The sequence below is a fragment of the Pan troglodytes genome, chromosome 4 (assembly GCF_028858775.2).
Source record: "Pan troglodytes isolate AG18354 chromosome 4, NHGRI_mPanTro3-v2.0_pri, whole genome shotgun sequence".
In the NCBI taxonomy this organism is placed as follows: domain Eukaryota; kingdom Metazoa; phylum Chordata; class Mammalia; order Primates; family Hominidae; genus Pan; species Pan troglodytes.
In genome coordinates this window covers 115,404,526-115,420,749 of record NC_072402.2, presented here as the reverse complement: position 1 = coordinate 115,420,749, position 16,224 = coordinate 115,404,526, and positions in this window count along the sequence as shown.

Sequence of the window (16,224 nt, the reverse complement as noted above, 5' to 3'; positions counted from 1 at the left end):
GTAGTGTTGAAATTGAGAGTTACTTTGGTTGCTTGGTTCATGGTTATTTCTCCACTGGAGAGTAAAAGGAGGGGCTTCCAAAGATTCCACTTCTGGGTAGATATGAAGTAATTATGTAACACACATGAATCTCCTTAGTAATGGATAGACTATCATTAATGAAGGCAAGTTTAAATGTTTTAAATCCTAAGGCATTGGCCTTGGATTAATTTTTCAAACATCAGAACTTGGATGTTTATTCTTCTACATTGGCCATGAGAAGCTTTCTTTTTGCAAACTAGACTGATGGAAAGTTTCAGTTTTTACAGTCACTTTCTAAGTTACACATATGCAAAAATAATCAGAGAGTAGGGACAGCACTTTCCTTTCATCCCTGTGTAACTGAAAAACAGTAATGCAAGTGTGGCTCACGTACCATGAAACTTTCATCTTTTGCTGCAGCCCAATAGATCAAAAGGATAATGTTACAGAAAGATGTGAATGAATAGAAACAGGCTGCCAAATGGTGGGTTTACCCTCTTTTTCTTCTCTTTTTTGTGAAGTTGCATTTTTAAAAGGAAAATAATACATGTTTTAAACCACCATCAGTAAAAGAAAAGACATTTCATAAATATATAAAACTGGGACGATATTACCGGTAAAATTAAAACAATTAACATTTATGAACTAAGGGGATAATACCCATTTTAATATTTAACCTTAATTACAAGTTAAAAAGTTGTATCCTTCAATTATTATTTTATTTTAATATCATAAAGTATATTTTTGATAGAAATATTTTTTCAGCTCCCCCTGTAGCTCCCATATTACATTAAGAAATGTAAGATCACCAAAAAGAATAGGCTCATTCAATATCAGAAAGAGTAACAGATGCATTTTAATAAATTGGATATTCCTACTTCCATGTTTGACTTCTTTTGAGCCTATAAAATGGCATACCCACTGTAACATAGTAAATTGATACCATGTACAATTGAGCAAAATATGGTGGTACCTGAATTTTAAAAAACAAATATCTATGAAAATAAGACATGGAGATAAAAAATAAGCTATTAATTTATTCTTTAAAACTAAAGATGAATTCTTCATTTATTATGAAGGTAATTGATCCATGGGCAGTTTTGGAAAGTCTAGCGGTATATTTTGTAACAGAACAGTGTACATTTTTACATGCATGTCAATCACTACTAAAATGATATAATGATAACCCTTAATGTCATGCTATTGAAATCATTGCCACTAATTCATTAAACAGCATTTTATGGACATGACAGTTTTAAGAAATTAGATGTTTCAAATATGTCTTTAAAAGCAACTGACTACCATATATCGTTTGATTCTAACATGTTTATTTTTATGCATTCAATACAAATATTTAAAAAATCTAAATGCTCACTAACTGTACAACAAAATCCATGCTCTCCTTAGTACACTGGGCACATAGCTGGATATTTCTCAGCCTTGCTTGCAATTAGGTGTGCTCATTTGCAGGGAGAGCTGTCATTTCCAGGCCTAATGCAAAGAAAATTCTCATTTGCATTCTTCCATTCTGGCTGGAAGAAAGAAGACCCAATAACTTTGGAAGTTAAGTTTTGAAGACGGCAGTGGTTCTGCCAGTCTGAGTCCCAACTTGACTACATGGAAGAGGGTCCTGCCACCACCTTGTCTTCCTGCCTAATTCAATTATACGAGCATGAAATCGACTTCTATTGTATTCAGACCATTATACACATTATTGTATTTCATCTGCTGTAATACACCAATACTCTTAAATAAAAAAATTACTGACCATAATATATTTTGGAGGAGTTAGGATACTCCTTATATACTTTACCAAAATGCTACTTCACACTTTTTCCTCCCACAAATCACTCACTTCCTTATCTATCCTTTCCCTACGATGGTGTTCTTACCTCATACTTCCTGGAAAATGAAGAAATAGACAGAAATGCCCTTATTTTCACTCTATGTTAATTTGCCTCTATCCCCATATTTCTACTCATACTTTCTCTTTCCTTCCTGCTTCATTAAAAAATAAAAATAAAAAGTAAAAGAAGCAATTAGATTGTCTGGATAAAGCCTTAATAAAAGCTATTCCTTTGGGCTTCAGAATTTACACTTTATTTAACTGTCTAACTCTGATCCTCTGGAAACTTGATAAAAATAATATATTAACCATGTTATCAGGCAACATTGCTTAGAATGCAATGACTCCTGATAAACTACATCTGGATTGGATGTAGCTTTGGCCTATTCTGAGTGTAATGGCTGGTAAGTTTTTCATGCAACTCTGGAAGTTATGCTATGGGTCATGGGTCTTTTCAGCCAAAGTGACTCTTGCACCTCCTAACACGGACTTACCTCCTAGCCCTCCAGTTGTGATCTGGGATAACAGTAGCTACTGGATGTGAACTGCCATGTGAGCTGCTGCAAGGACTCTTTTTGAAGGAATGCCTGATGCTGCCCTCCTTCCAAGCTGTGTTTCCTGCTTATATCATTCTGAGTAGCTTGGTACAAGTGTGGCCTATGTGTTGTGAAGCTGAATGTTTAGTTGAAACCAAGGAGATCCCCTAATGGGCTTTGCATATCTCTGATCCAATCCCCACCCTCAGTTCCATTAGCCAAGAAACCAACCTTCCTATACTTCAGCAGAACTCTGGAGGTTTGTTCTCTCCAGAGGGTAAAATAGAGAGCCTCTGGAGTAGGAAAAATTAGGCATAGTTGTGGATAGGGATACTCTACTGAAAATGAGGGAGGTGAAGGTGGCATTAAGTGGATATTTACATACCAATTCCTGAGGCTCCTGAACCCTCCTGTTTTGCCAGTTGGCTTACAGAATGCTAGCAGGAACGTTGACACATTCTTCTCTAGTGAATTAGACCTTACAAGGAAAAGGCACAAAGTGATGGGCATCTTATGTCTACTGAAGGAAAAGCACAGGCAGTGCACTCATTAGTGAAATTCAGTCAGCAAGTCCATGGGATTTCAATTATCTATTCAGTGTTATACAGTATAATATGAGTAGAAATTTATGGATTATTCACTATCTGAAAAAAGCCTATAATAAAAAATCAAAGACCAAAATAAGTGAAGAACAATATTTGAGAAATTCCTAGCATAAAATTTACAATGACAAGCACATACATACACACACACACACACACACACACACTTGAAACAAAAGCAACATAAAACATATTATGAAAATCTAACAATTTTTCAAATAAACTATTAATGTCTTTAGATAAATAAGAGAATATATTGCATCCATGAAGCAAGAACATACATATATACACACAAAGAAATTTCAGAATATATGTAATTATACATAAATGTATATATATAAATGTGTGTGTATATCTAGATATCTATCTATCTATCTATAAAGGACACTCAGTGATCCAAAAGGAGCTTTTGAATATTTTGTAAACAAGTGATAACAGAAAGGAAAACTCATAGAATGCTGACAAACTTAGTAAAAAAAAAAAATCCCGTTAAGTAGAGCCAAAAAAAACATACATGGAAAAATATATGAGAAAATCTTACAAAAATTAAACAAATAATTGGAAAAGTTCAACATCTGAATACAAGAAGTTCCAGAAAGAATGACAAGAGTAAAACAAACAGAGAAAATCATTTATGAAACAATTCAAAATTATTTCATGAACTAAAGAACTTTAATTATCATATTGAAAGGCCTTATAATTACCTACACACATGGCTAAAATAAATCCTACAAAGTCAAATCACTATGAAATTTCAGAGAACTAAGGATCTTTTACAAACTTCCACAGGGGCTAGAGAGGGGAGACGATTTAGATTTCCACAGGAATTAGGCTATCAGAATGGCTTGGGCCTTTTGAATAACAAATTCTGAAACTAGAAAGTAGTGAGCCAATGCCGTCAAAATTCTGAAGAGAAATTATTTCCAACAGAGTACAGTTTGCCTAGCCAAAATATCATCATGCAAGAAAACCTCCCATAATCCCACGTATATTTTTTCAGGAAGTTATCATAGGCTATTATCTCCCACAATGAGAGAATAAACCAAGAAAGGAAGAAGATGTGGGAGACAAGATACAAGAGACACAATACAAACAAGAGACAAAGGATATTTTCCCCAGATGATGGTGAATAGAGATCCTATGTAGTAATAATAATAATATGAGTTAATGTAAATATTGCATGTTGATCTAACCTAATTTACAATATTTAGCAGGTATAGGATTATGAAAAGGACACATGTGTGTGCTGGCAATTAAGAAGGGATGAAAGAGAAAATCCTCATCCACAGTGGGCGGTCAATAGATAATGCTTAAAATAGAAAAACAAACACTATTTTTAGCTTATATGGCCAAAAAAGTGAGAGTGGGAAATGAGAGATGAGGGGTCATTGTTGAATTTAAAACAAACATTGTTTAATTATTTGGCTCTTTTTGCACTTCTTGTGCAATCATGTAGATGACAAAAATAGGAATTAAACAAAGATTAATATATTTTAAATATTATACTGTTACAAGAGCATAAATAAAAATTTTACTTTATAAACATTTGATGAAAACTTTTGTAATGAGAGATACATATATTCTACTACGTTTTAAAATTGAAAACAAAGTGGCAGTCTAATGAGAAATATTAACAGGGAGATATTCTGAGAAACACATCTATAATTGTCTCATTTACATATTCTCCACTTCTGTTTTCCTTCTTATTCTTTTTAAGACCATTTCTGAGTTATTTTGTCCCATTAACCTTGTACTTTCTCTATCTCAATCAATTTCTACCATTCACTTTCCTTTTCAGCTTAGAATCTGTGGTATATCCTTCAACAATATTTTCTTTCCAATATTTCCAGTTCTCTCACGTCATTTTCCTCTTATGACAGTCTCCTTGAAAAATGGCAACATTCAATAAATTCAATATATCATGGAGAAATAAAAATCACATACTTCTTTGTAATTATATTGTCAAAATATTTCCATATTCAAGTATTCCAAATGTGAGCAGAGTAATGGATAAATTCTATGATTAGAAGTATACTTCTCTTTCTAAATGAATTAAATTTTCAATATTGAAGCGATTGGCTACTTTTTAGGTGGAAATAAATTCCAATTATGTAAAAATCATTTATTTTGCTTGGAAATATTTAAATGTATAATTTAAATTAGAATACTCCAGACAAATTCTGGTAACTGAAGGTAACAAACTCAATTCTACGTTTGTTAACATTTTACCTAACTTAAATTTACATGTAGAAAGTAAACACTGTACTTATTGTAGGAATGGTGTTCCTAAAAGAACATTTATAATATGGAATGTATTATGTAACTATGTATAAAAATAATTGATGATTTGACCTACAGAATGCATGCAAATTTGATGCTAAATTTTTATATAAATAATATGATTTTGAGTAACTAAATTCCCATCTTAAAAGTTCCTTAGCTAAATAGAATGAATTAAGGTAGAGTATAACTGTAAAAGAGAATGGAGAAAAAATTGCACAGAAATTCTAGAAGAAGATAAGAATCTAATGCTTTTTATTCAGAAGAGAGACATCTGATTTAGGAATACACACACACAGATATGCACGCACCTATGTGTGTGTATAAGTGTATATATGTGTATATATATATTATGCATATCTATAGCTATTTCTATATATATTTGTGTATGTTTCATGAAATGTCAATTCTAATATTCTATGTTAAAAATAAATTTTATTTCTTTAAATAGTTTTCAAGTAGAATAAGAGTATATTTCTTTGGAATCTAGAATAATAGATAGAAGAAAAAAAACCACAGTATTTTACAGATCCATTCTTCAAGACACAAAGTCTATGTCTCTACCCCTTGAATCTCTCTTTGCCCATGTTACCTTAATTTTTTAATAAGATATTAGCAAATGTGATGCAAGCAGTGTTTTAAAACGTACTATAACACCTTGGGGCTTGCCCTTTCTTGCTACTAGGATCCCTGAGACCATCATGGGCAGAAGCCAAGACAAGCCTTCCACGGGTGAGAAATCTTGTGGAAAGAGCTCCAGACATTCATAAACTCTCAACCATTCTGAGCTAAGAACTCAGAACATAAGAATGATCCAGAAAATCCACAGAATTTTGAAAAATAATAAACGTATGTTGCTTTAAGCTGCTAGGTGTTAGAGTGATTTGTTTTACAGCAACAGCTAAGGCATAAAATGATACTGGAAGTAGGTGGTATTGAACACAAATCTAAAATGCATGGCACTGAATTTCAGACCATGGAACAGGAAAAGACTGGAAAATTGTGAATAAAGCATTAATAAAGTCTAGAAAAATGGGTAGTAAACTGTTAGTGAAGCCTGGAAAAAAATGGCATGAAAATTTCTAAAGAATCCAAAAAAAAATAGCAACTCATGATACAGCAGCAAAACAAATTAGAAAAACTGTTGCTTGTGATAATTTGGAAAACTGAGAGTGTACCTAGTGAACTTTTGGATTTTGGCTAAGGAAATCTGCAACTAGAATGTTGAAAGTGTCAGCGGATGTTTATGGCTGTGAATAATAAAATTGAGGAAGATGTCAATGAGCTACAGAAGGAACTATTCAACTTGCAGCAGAATTTAGAAGCCAGGACTTGCATGGTTGGAACATAAAATGGTCTCTCTATCTTACAAAAATAATTCTATTAAAATGTGAAACAAGGTGCAGAGCCAAAAGTGAAGTCAAGGAAGTGACTATAAGATCTGTTGTTAGAGTTCTCTTGAAGACATAGCTGGATTAAAGGTCTAGGAACCTAAGAGTATTGTGTCATGCCAGTTTGACCCATGGCACCAAATAGAGGCTGGTCTTTAAAAATAAAACAAACCAACAAAAGGAATGTGGCTTTCAGGCCATGGAGTGAACCTGAATCAGATCAATAGGTAACCAGTCTTAGACTAAAAGGAACAAAGATAATTTATATTTAAAAGAAGACCAGTGGCCTTTGCATTTGCTACTGTAAGAAGCAAGGTGAAAATTACTCAGCTGCAAATAGGAACCATTTCTTGTGGAAAAAGAAGGATGTCTCAATGAGCAGAGTGAAAAACCGAGAGTGGAGCCAAAAGCCATATGGAAATGCAGTGTTAGAGAGTAAATCACGAAGACCAGAACTGGGCCCTAATCAGAAATCATCTTTTGCCCCGCACATAGTGAGACCTGCTAATATGAGCCTGGCTGGATTTCAGAATTGCTAGAATCAGTCACAGATTCATAAATCAGTGACTGCCACGCCCTTCCTTTTCTTCATCTTTTTTAGTAGGAGTGTCTGTTGCAGTTACTCAGTCCCTGTCCAACATTCTATGTGGGACAAATAGAAAGTAGATAACTTGTATTTTTAGTTCACAGGTTTCTGAATCAAGAAGAACTCCATGCAAGGGGTCTCATCTGCATTAAGACCTGATGACAACATTGGATAAGACTTTGAGGGATCCTGAGATGGGTATAAGCATATTTTACCTGTGGATGGAGTATCACTAATTGTAGTCAGAAAGCAAAATGTATTCAATTGAAAAGATGCTCTCAATATTTCACAGCCCCTCCCAGCAAGTGAAGTCTATGCCTCCATCCCTTGAATTTTAGCTTCACCTCATGACTTGCCTTGACAATGGGATATAAGAAAACACTATGCAAGAAGATGATTAAAAACCAGCTTCCACACTGACACCTCCCCTCTTTTGCTGCTGGGAACTCTGGAATCACCCTGTGAAGAATCCCATTTTTATGAGTTTAGTTCCACTAACACTGGGCATATGTAAGTCAGAACAATATGACTTTGAAAAAATAAGGATTTTTGAAAGGAAAAAACCTCTTAGAAAACTAGATAAAGACAACTTTTTAAAAAACCTGATAAAGAGTCTCTACAAAAAAAATATTCTCAATGGGAAATGTTGAAAGATTTCCCTTTAAATCAGGAAAAAGACAAGGGCTCTACTATCAATATTCATATTCAGCATTTTACTGAAAATTCCAGCCAGTTCAGTAAGACTAGAAAAAAAATAAAAATAGAAGAATGAAAAATGAATCCAGTATATCTTCCTGAGGATGAGGGATCACAGAGAGAGAGGTCCCGGCTCCAAGATGACAGAGCAGTCTCAGTTGAGGTCTCAGTCCTATAAGTGAGACCATACTATTCCACTCAGCCCTAGCTGACCCAGTGTAGATATCCTAATGAATTCTGAGCAATATTTAATATTTATTATTTTAAGCCATTAAATTTTAAGGTGGTGTGTTATTCAGCAAAAGACAAATAAGTAATAACCTATAGTCTTTACAAAGTAATTATAATCATAATTAGTCTTAGTTTTCAGTGTCTTCATTACCGAATTAATAATATAGCTTCTCAAGATTACTAACTCATTAATTATTTGCTTACTTTATAACTGGAAATTTTTAATCTTGTTTTTTTCTCACTGCTTACAACTAACATAAATTATCACAGAGTTGGTGGTATCTAGCTGGAATGAGGGGGATTATTTCTCTAAATACTTCCTACTTATTTAGGCCTGGAAGTACTTCCTGTTAGGAAGAGATCAGAGCCAGGAGGTGTGCTGTGGTGCATTTTACACAGAGTCCAGAGGTCCTGGTTCTTAATTTCTTGGCTTCAGAAAGCAAGGCATGGCACAAATGACACTTAGCAACTTTGCAGGCTAGAGACAGCTGCTACTGGTGCCAGACTATTCTTAAAGAATGAATACTTATTTTTAAGAATAGTTGCCTAATCTCTTGCTACTCAAAGTGTGGTTCCCAGACCAGCAACATTGGCATCGCCTGGGAGCTTGTTACAACTGCAGAATTTCAGACTCCACCATGGACCTACTGAATCCTAATCTGTACATTAGCAAGATCCCCAGATGATTGTATGCACATAAAAGCTTGGGAAACATTGGCCTATACCTTGTTCAAAAGTAATAGGTTATTATACAAAACATTCCCTTAAAATCATCCAAAGCTACTAATTGAGGTTTTGTGGTCCCCCAAATCGAGCCCTTCTTATGTTGCCAGCAATCATATGAAATAAATGTGTTCTGTGCACCACCTGGTTTGACAACTGCAAACTTATTAGGTTAAATCATATGAAGTTGCTCAGGTTCTATTGTTTGTAACTAAGAAAAATAGTAATTTTTTTTGAGAAGCATGATGCAGTATAGAGAACACAGGCCTTGGAGCCATACTAGTCCACGTTAAAGCCCTAATTTTTTGACCTTATAGTACCATGACCTTGGGAAAGATTAATGTGTCTCCTTGCACCTCAGTTTTGTCTCATTTGGAAAATATGGATAATAACAGTTTATTCATATTGTTACCAAGTATATTCAATAAGAAAATATATGTAATTATGCTTAAGGTAATGAGTGGTTCATGGTAGACCCTACATATATGTATGTTTTCTGTGTGACTATGCTTTGCTGCCAAAGTGAAATAGACAATTAAGACAATTAAATGAATAAAAAAATGACTGGGAATTCTAAGTTGCTGTTCTAAAGGTTTTAAGAGGGGAACTGATATTTTGGATTCTCAAGGATACAATTGATACAATCATGCTTTCTTACTTGTACTTTTGGGATATACGGTCTCCACTCAGTTGCTTTGCCGGGTTGTTCAAAAGTGTGCCCCATTTGTCTGAAAGAACTGTATTGCTTCCCTGTCTTCTTTCTTTTTCCCACTTCAGCAATGTGACCTTCTTTTTTAGAGGGTTAGCAATGAACTCACAAAAGGGTTTACACTGCCAGCTGTAGATTCAGATAAACAGATTTGTATTAATCCAGTGAGTAATTGGGAACATTTCATCTAATAAGGCATTTTGCTTAGATCATGCCAACTGACCTAGGTGAATAAAAGATTTGCTGTATCATCTGCTTAGGGGAGTAAATTTGATTGTGAACATGCTTCTACAGTGTCCTACTATATCACTAAAGAAAAATTGGGAAGTTGGGGCTGACCTGAGGGACACAATTTCAACTGAATTAATGTCCCACTGAGATCTTCAAACACTATTCCTCAGAGGCCAGTTGCAAGCATTGCTAGAGCAATTATATTTCATATTGGACTGTTCTAATTCATGTCATTTCATGCAAAGAATAAAGTAAAATTGTCTGTTCATTTTAGAGTTTAAACAGACTTGAAATGTAGCAAAGAGGAACCTTCTTATAGTTAGCCATTCTAACAGATCCCACTGAGTGACATGTTAAGAAAGTTAGAGTCAGAGAAAAAGATGAAAATCTAAGAAAAATGTATGCAGTTTAATTGAAAATGTCTCTATTTCTAGAAAATATACTTTAGGAAAGAAGAGGATATGAACATTAATATCAAGCAGGACTACAGGTTGGTGTGGTTGTACCTAACGTGAAATATTCTATTAGCTATCATCAACTACATTTTCTATAGGCTTCCAGTAACATAATTCCTCTATAAATATGAACTTTGGATCTATAATTCAATTATATTTACCATAAACCTTGTTTAAAGCATTTACTACTTTAGAACTCGTGAAAGCAATATAAATCTAGTTTTATTGATGAAGCAGGACTTTAAGTGCTCAAAAAGTCCTTAATAGAAAGATATCACCATGAGAAACATATGGGAGTATAAACTGGTTACATAAAATGTGTTATTTACCAAGAGAAAAGTGTTATCTAAAAATTCCATTTCTGCAGGTGAAGAAATGTAAAAAAGCACCTACATTCATATACGCTGAAAGGACATTGAAACTTGTTTAAATTACTACCAGGGGAACCATAGCATATCAAGATCTGACTTGCCAGAGCCCAAAATTAAATTTATCCTCACATTCTGGCCTATATAATAAAGAGATAAATTGTATAGTGGTTGGCAGCAAACTGGATCAGAGCCATGCTGTATAAATTGAGAATGAATACAGAAATTGCAGAGAAAAAAACATAACAATGCAACAAATAAATGGCTCTTTAAAGTACCCATGAACACCATTGAATACTGTTATTTGGTTCTTATTTTTGGACTTACAGGCACAGGAGCGACTACCCAGTTTAGTCCAATCAGCTTCTTTTCTAGATGAGAAAGTCAAGATTTATAGTAGTTAGAAGCCTAATATCCCAGTATAATTTGAGTCCTGGGTTCTACTCTTGGTTCTGAAATTGACTTCAGCATATTGTCTTTTTTTTTTAATTATCTGTGAGCTAAAACTCACAGATAATAACAAATACAGGTAACATATGGACCCTTGAGTTTTCTCATGTTGTTGCTACTGAAATATACCAGTGCCACAATTTTTCTCATATTCACATAAAACCTATTTTAATATTTAATATTGTTAATATTTATTCTTTGAAATTTGTCTGCATTTTAACTTCTAAAATAACATTGAAGTTGCAGATCTGATCATAAGCTATGTGATTTCTAATAATAAGCACAAAATAATTATCATAGTATTATCATGAAAATACTTATTTTACTGCCTGTAATCATGTTAGGTAGCTCACTTTGTGAAACACTGTCCTCTATTTCTCCCTCTAACCAATATTTATTGAGCTGCTTCTGATTCCAACACACTGTGTTAGAAGATAAGTTGGAAAATACATAAAGTTGAATATAATATTATCTAGGTTTTAACAGAAGCTTAACATTTACTAGAAAATAGAGGCATGTACACAAATGACATAAAAGAGAATACCCAGAGGAATGGGGGAAAGTATTGAGTTGATGCTAAACTTGACAGTAACCATCCTCAAGGTTGTAAGTTTGAACACTGCACATTCAGTCTGTGAATTTCTCGCACTCTGCAAAACGATGCCATAAACTAAGCTATGGAAATTGGAATAAATGGTAATTACAATTATTCCCTAAAGGACAATTGTGGAAAAAGAAGTGTCCTTTTAATCTTTATATATATTTTGAACTCAGTTTCAATCCTTTCTCAATCCACAGTTTTATGTAGCTATGCTTATTGCACTGTAGACGTATGACATTAGGCTCTCTTAAGATAAATGATATTCTACAGAGAGATGCAATCAGGAGAAAAGAGAACTGACAGCCCCAAGCCAAAAATTGTGTCCAAGTTCCAGGGCTCCGTTAGGAGAACTCTCACTCTGGGCACCAAATCCTGTTTCTGGAGCCATCAATGTTTTTAATTAAAAACAAGCAGTCTATATCCACCAAGGCTGGAAAATGTTCATCCTTTACATGTTAACTTATTAAGATGGAACTTCACAAAGATTTAATAAAGTGACAAGGAAACTATTTTGCATCAAAAAATTCCTGTATTCTGACTCAGCCGGGTCCCAGACTGTTTTTCGACCATTAGAAAAAGCGGATATGACATGATACATCTTGTTGCAAGAGAATATGCTTTCCACTTAGTGTCTACAATAAACATGGACACAAAATTAGTCCTGTTCCCACATAGAGAGCAAAGGGGTCTTTATTGCCTCAGAAAACTCAAGGGACACATGAGCCCTGTTTACTTTGTGGTGTACCTCTCTGAGTATGAAAGTGGGAATGGATGGGAAAATGCTTTGTCCTTTTTACTTCTGTTCCATCAGTGTTTCTTTCATTAATTTCACAAGCAGTTCTGCTTGAATACAGCCATGAAATAAGCCAAGACATTTGGGACTTTGAACATGACTGGGAGCTGTAGAAAGTGGAAATAAAATTCACTATATACACATCATGGTGCTAGGGAAGAAAACCTTCCAGGGATCCTATAGTCTTCCAGGAGAGGTTGCTAAAAGAGAAAGAGAGAGAGAGAGAGGTGGGCTGGCTCCAGCTGTCTGTGGCAGCAGCTGGTTCCTTGAAATTCCCCCAGCATGGATGCCTCACAAACACAACGGGAACGAAACAGCCACGATCTCTGAGTGCCCCTGGATACAATTGGAAAGTATTGTTTTATTCTACCAACTAAAGAAGCCACTTGTTTTCCTAAGAGCCCTGCTGAATTTAGAGATCACTAGAGGAAAGTTCTATATTTGAAACGATATTTCTAGGCAAAGCTCTCATACTATAAAGTGCCATATCTATACTTGTTCAAAGATAGTGACCTTCAGGGCACTGCATATGTCTCAATAATTTGCTCAGCTTGTTGTTTGATGGAGCTCACTAGGAACATGTATTTCGTAGAGAATGTTCAGAGGAGTTTGTGTGGGGCACTGGACAAACAAGACCCTGAAATTTCTGTTTAGAAATCACTTTAACCTTGCATCATCTCTTCCAGTTATGACTGACTAAAGAAATAAAAGTCTAGTGTCATTTTATATCATAAAGTCAAGTGTTAGCAAGGGTACAGATAATTGGAAATATTATACAGCACTGACAAAAGTATAAATCTATACATTGTGGAGAACAATATGGCAGTGTCTCATACAATTATATACACAACTATGTGTATATACAATCACATACACATTCAAAGACCCAGGAAGTCTACTTATCAGCTTATTCATGATGAAAACACAATCATGTGAGCTCAAGGGAGTTTGTAAAAAGATGTTTGCTGCTACATTGTTTTTAATATAAATATATTGGGGAAAAAAAACCCAAGTGCTGGATAAAAAGGGAATGGTCACATAAACTATAGTGTATCCATATTCAGTAGCTAAGAAGGGTAGATAGATATGTGTTTAGTAACATGGAAACATGTCAAAATTATATTGTTGAGAAAACTATAAAAATATGTATATGATATAAAAATAAACTCATGATTGGCCGGGCACAGTGGCTCACGCCTGTAATCCCAGCACTTTGGGAGGCCGAGGCGGGTGGATCACAAGGTCAGGAGATCGAGACCATCCTGGCTAACATGGTGAAACCTCGTCTCTATTAAAAATACAAAAAAAAATTAGCCAGGTATGGTGGCGTGCGCCTGTAGTCCCAGCTACTCAGGAGGCTGAGGCAGGAGAATGGCGTGAACCCGGGAGGCGGAGCTTGCAGTGAGCCGAGATCACTCCACTGCACTCCAGCCTGGGCGACAGAGCGAGACTCCGTCTCAAAATAAATAAATAAAATAAATAAATAAATAATAAACTCATGATCCAATATATATGTAATAGAAAAGTGTGGAAATGTACTCAATAGACATAACCACATCTAGAGAAGGATAAAGGGGGATAAAGGGCACTTTGGTTTTATCTGTAATAGCTATTATAGAACAATACATTTGTGTATCACACATGTAATTAAAATGATTTGTAAAGTTCTAGTTTAAGGTAATTTTTACAAAAAACAAAACAAACAATTCTATGGAGTGCAGAATTCCACATTCAGAAGCAGACGAACTGATTTCTGGGCTATCCATTGGACACGCAATACATAGGAAAATTTTGTTTGTAGTACCTACTTATCCCCCTCCAATAATCCTTCCCCATGTTTATTTCCATTCACTATTCTTTTATATATCCAGGGTGGTTAAATTGCAGTTTGGCTCTTTAGGATACATGTGCTTTGTGAACTCTCCTTATAAGTAATTGCATGCACAGATATCTTACTTCAAAATTACCTGGCCTGTGACTTCTTTCATTAGTTCTTTTGGCATATAACTAAATAGACAATTGAATATCAGTTTAGACAAGAGATAAAAGTGTTAATTGCATTACCTCACCCACATAGCAATTGTAACTTTTGATGCCCCCTACAATTGCAAATGGTTAGAAATGAGGGAATTTCAGAAATATCGGTGTGTACACCAGGTAGTCTAGTTTATGGCATGATTTTAGGAATGAGAAGAAGGCAATGGCTTGCCCAAATTCTCTATTATAAAATAACTCATATTTAAAATTCAACAGTGTATCATTCATAAGCTTGAAAACCAGAAGCAGAGGGTGGTCACAGTGGCTCATGCCTGTAATCCTAGCACTTTGGGAGGCCGAGGCAGGTGGATCATAGATCACAAGGTCGAGAGATCTAGACCATCCTGGCCAACATGGTGAAACCCCATCTCTACTACTGCTAATAATAATACAAATATTAGCTGAACGTGGGTGGTGCACGCCTGTAGTCCCAGCTACTCGGGAGGCTGAGGCAGGAGAATTGCTTGAACCCGGGAGGCAGAGGTTGCAATGACCCAAGATTGCACCACTGCATTCCAGCCTGGCAACAGAGTGAGCCTCTGTTTCCAAAAAACAAAACAAAACAAAACAAAATAAAATAAAATAAAATAAAATAAAATAAAATAAAATAAACAGAAGCAGAATCTCTGGAGAGAACAACAATTACAGCAATTTAATTCAGTCTTCTAAACGTTGGGTCCACAGAATCTCCAAGACATCATGAATGACAATCAAAGATGAAAAAAATTACCTCTTTATTTTCACCAATCTTTAACTGAAATTTTATATACCCTTCAATTGTTAATGCCAACATTCCTGTGCAACATGCACAGTAATATGAGCAACGAGAGTTACTTCATCCCCCATGGAAATCACAGCTATTTTCAAATCATATTACAGTTGTTGCAAATATGGCAAAATATTGTTGACCCTCATGATTATTCAGAAATCACAGTAATTACTAGACTTGCTGCCAAGAACTTTATTTAGTATGCTAATAAAAATGACTTATTATGTCACAAATTTGTTGTTTAATATTTTGATAATTTTATTTCCGTATAAATGATTTTTTACTTTTATTTTTAAATATTTTATGCATTTAATAACATTGTTCTGAGAAGGAATTCCATATGTATCACAATACTGCTAAAGTGATTCATAAACACAGAAAGGTTAGGTTTGAGAACCATTGCTTTAAATTGTTATTATACATTTCATTTTTACTAGTTATAATGTTATTATTCACATAATTTTCACATGGTATGGAGGAAGGATCTAGAAGCAGTTTTCAGTAGTAGAAAAGGTAGTTCATGTGTGCGGTTTTAGAGGGAATTTATGCATGAAGAACAAGGTTCTGACAAGTTGGGGTCATCAAAATACATAGTCCTGTATGTTTACATTTTCCACAAAAAAGGGACCCCAAAGCATTACAAAGAAGCAGCTGTTAGACACACACTCTGAGGTCAGCCTTTCTTCTCCACCTTACATGTTTATCCTCCACTTCCTTCTCTCTGATACATACTTTGATCATCCAGTTGTCCATGATACTTCCACCATAAGAAGACAGAAGACAACAAAACACACTAAGATTGAACCAAAAGATTTACGATGGTAAAAGTAGCTTTGATAAGATACTAACCAGGAAACTGGAATAAAACAGCAACAGAGAAATATTTTTTCCACTATCCA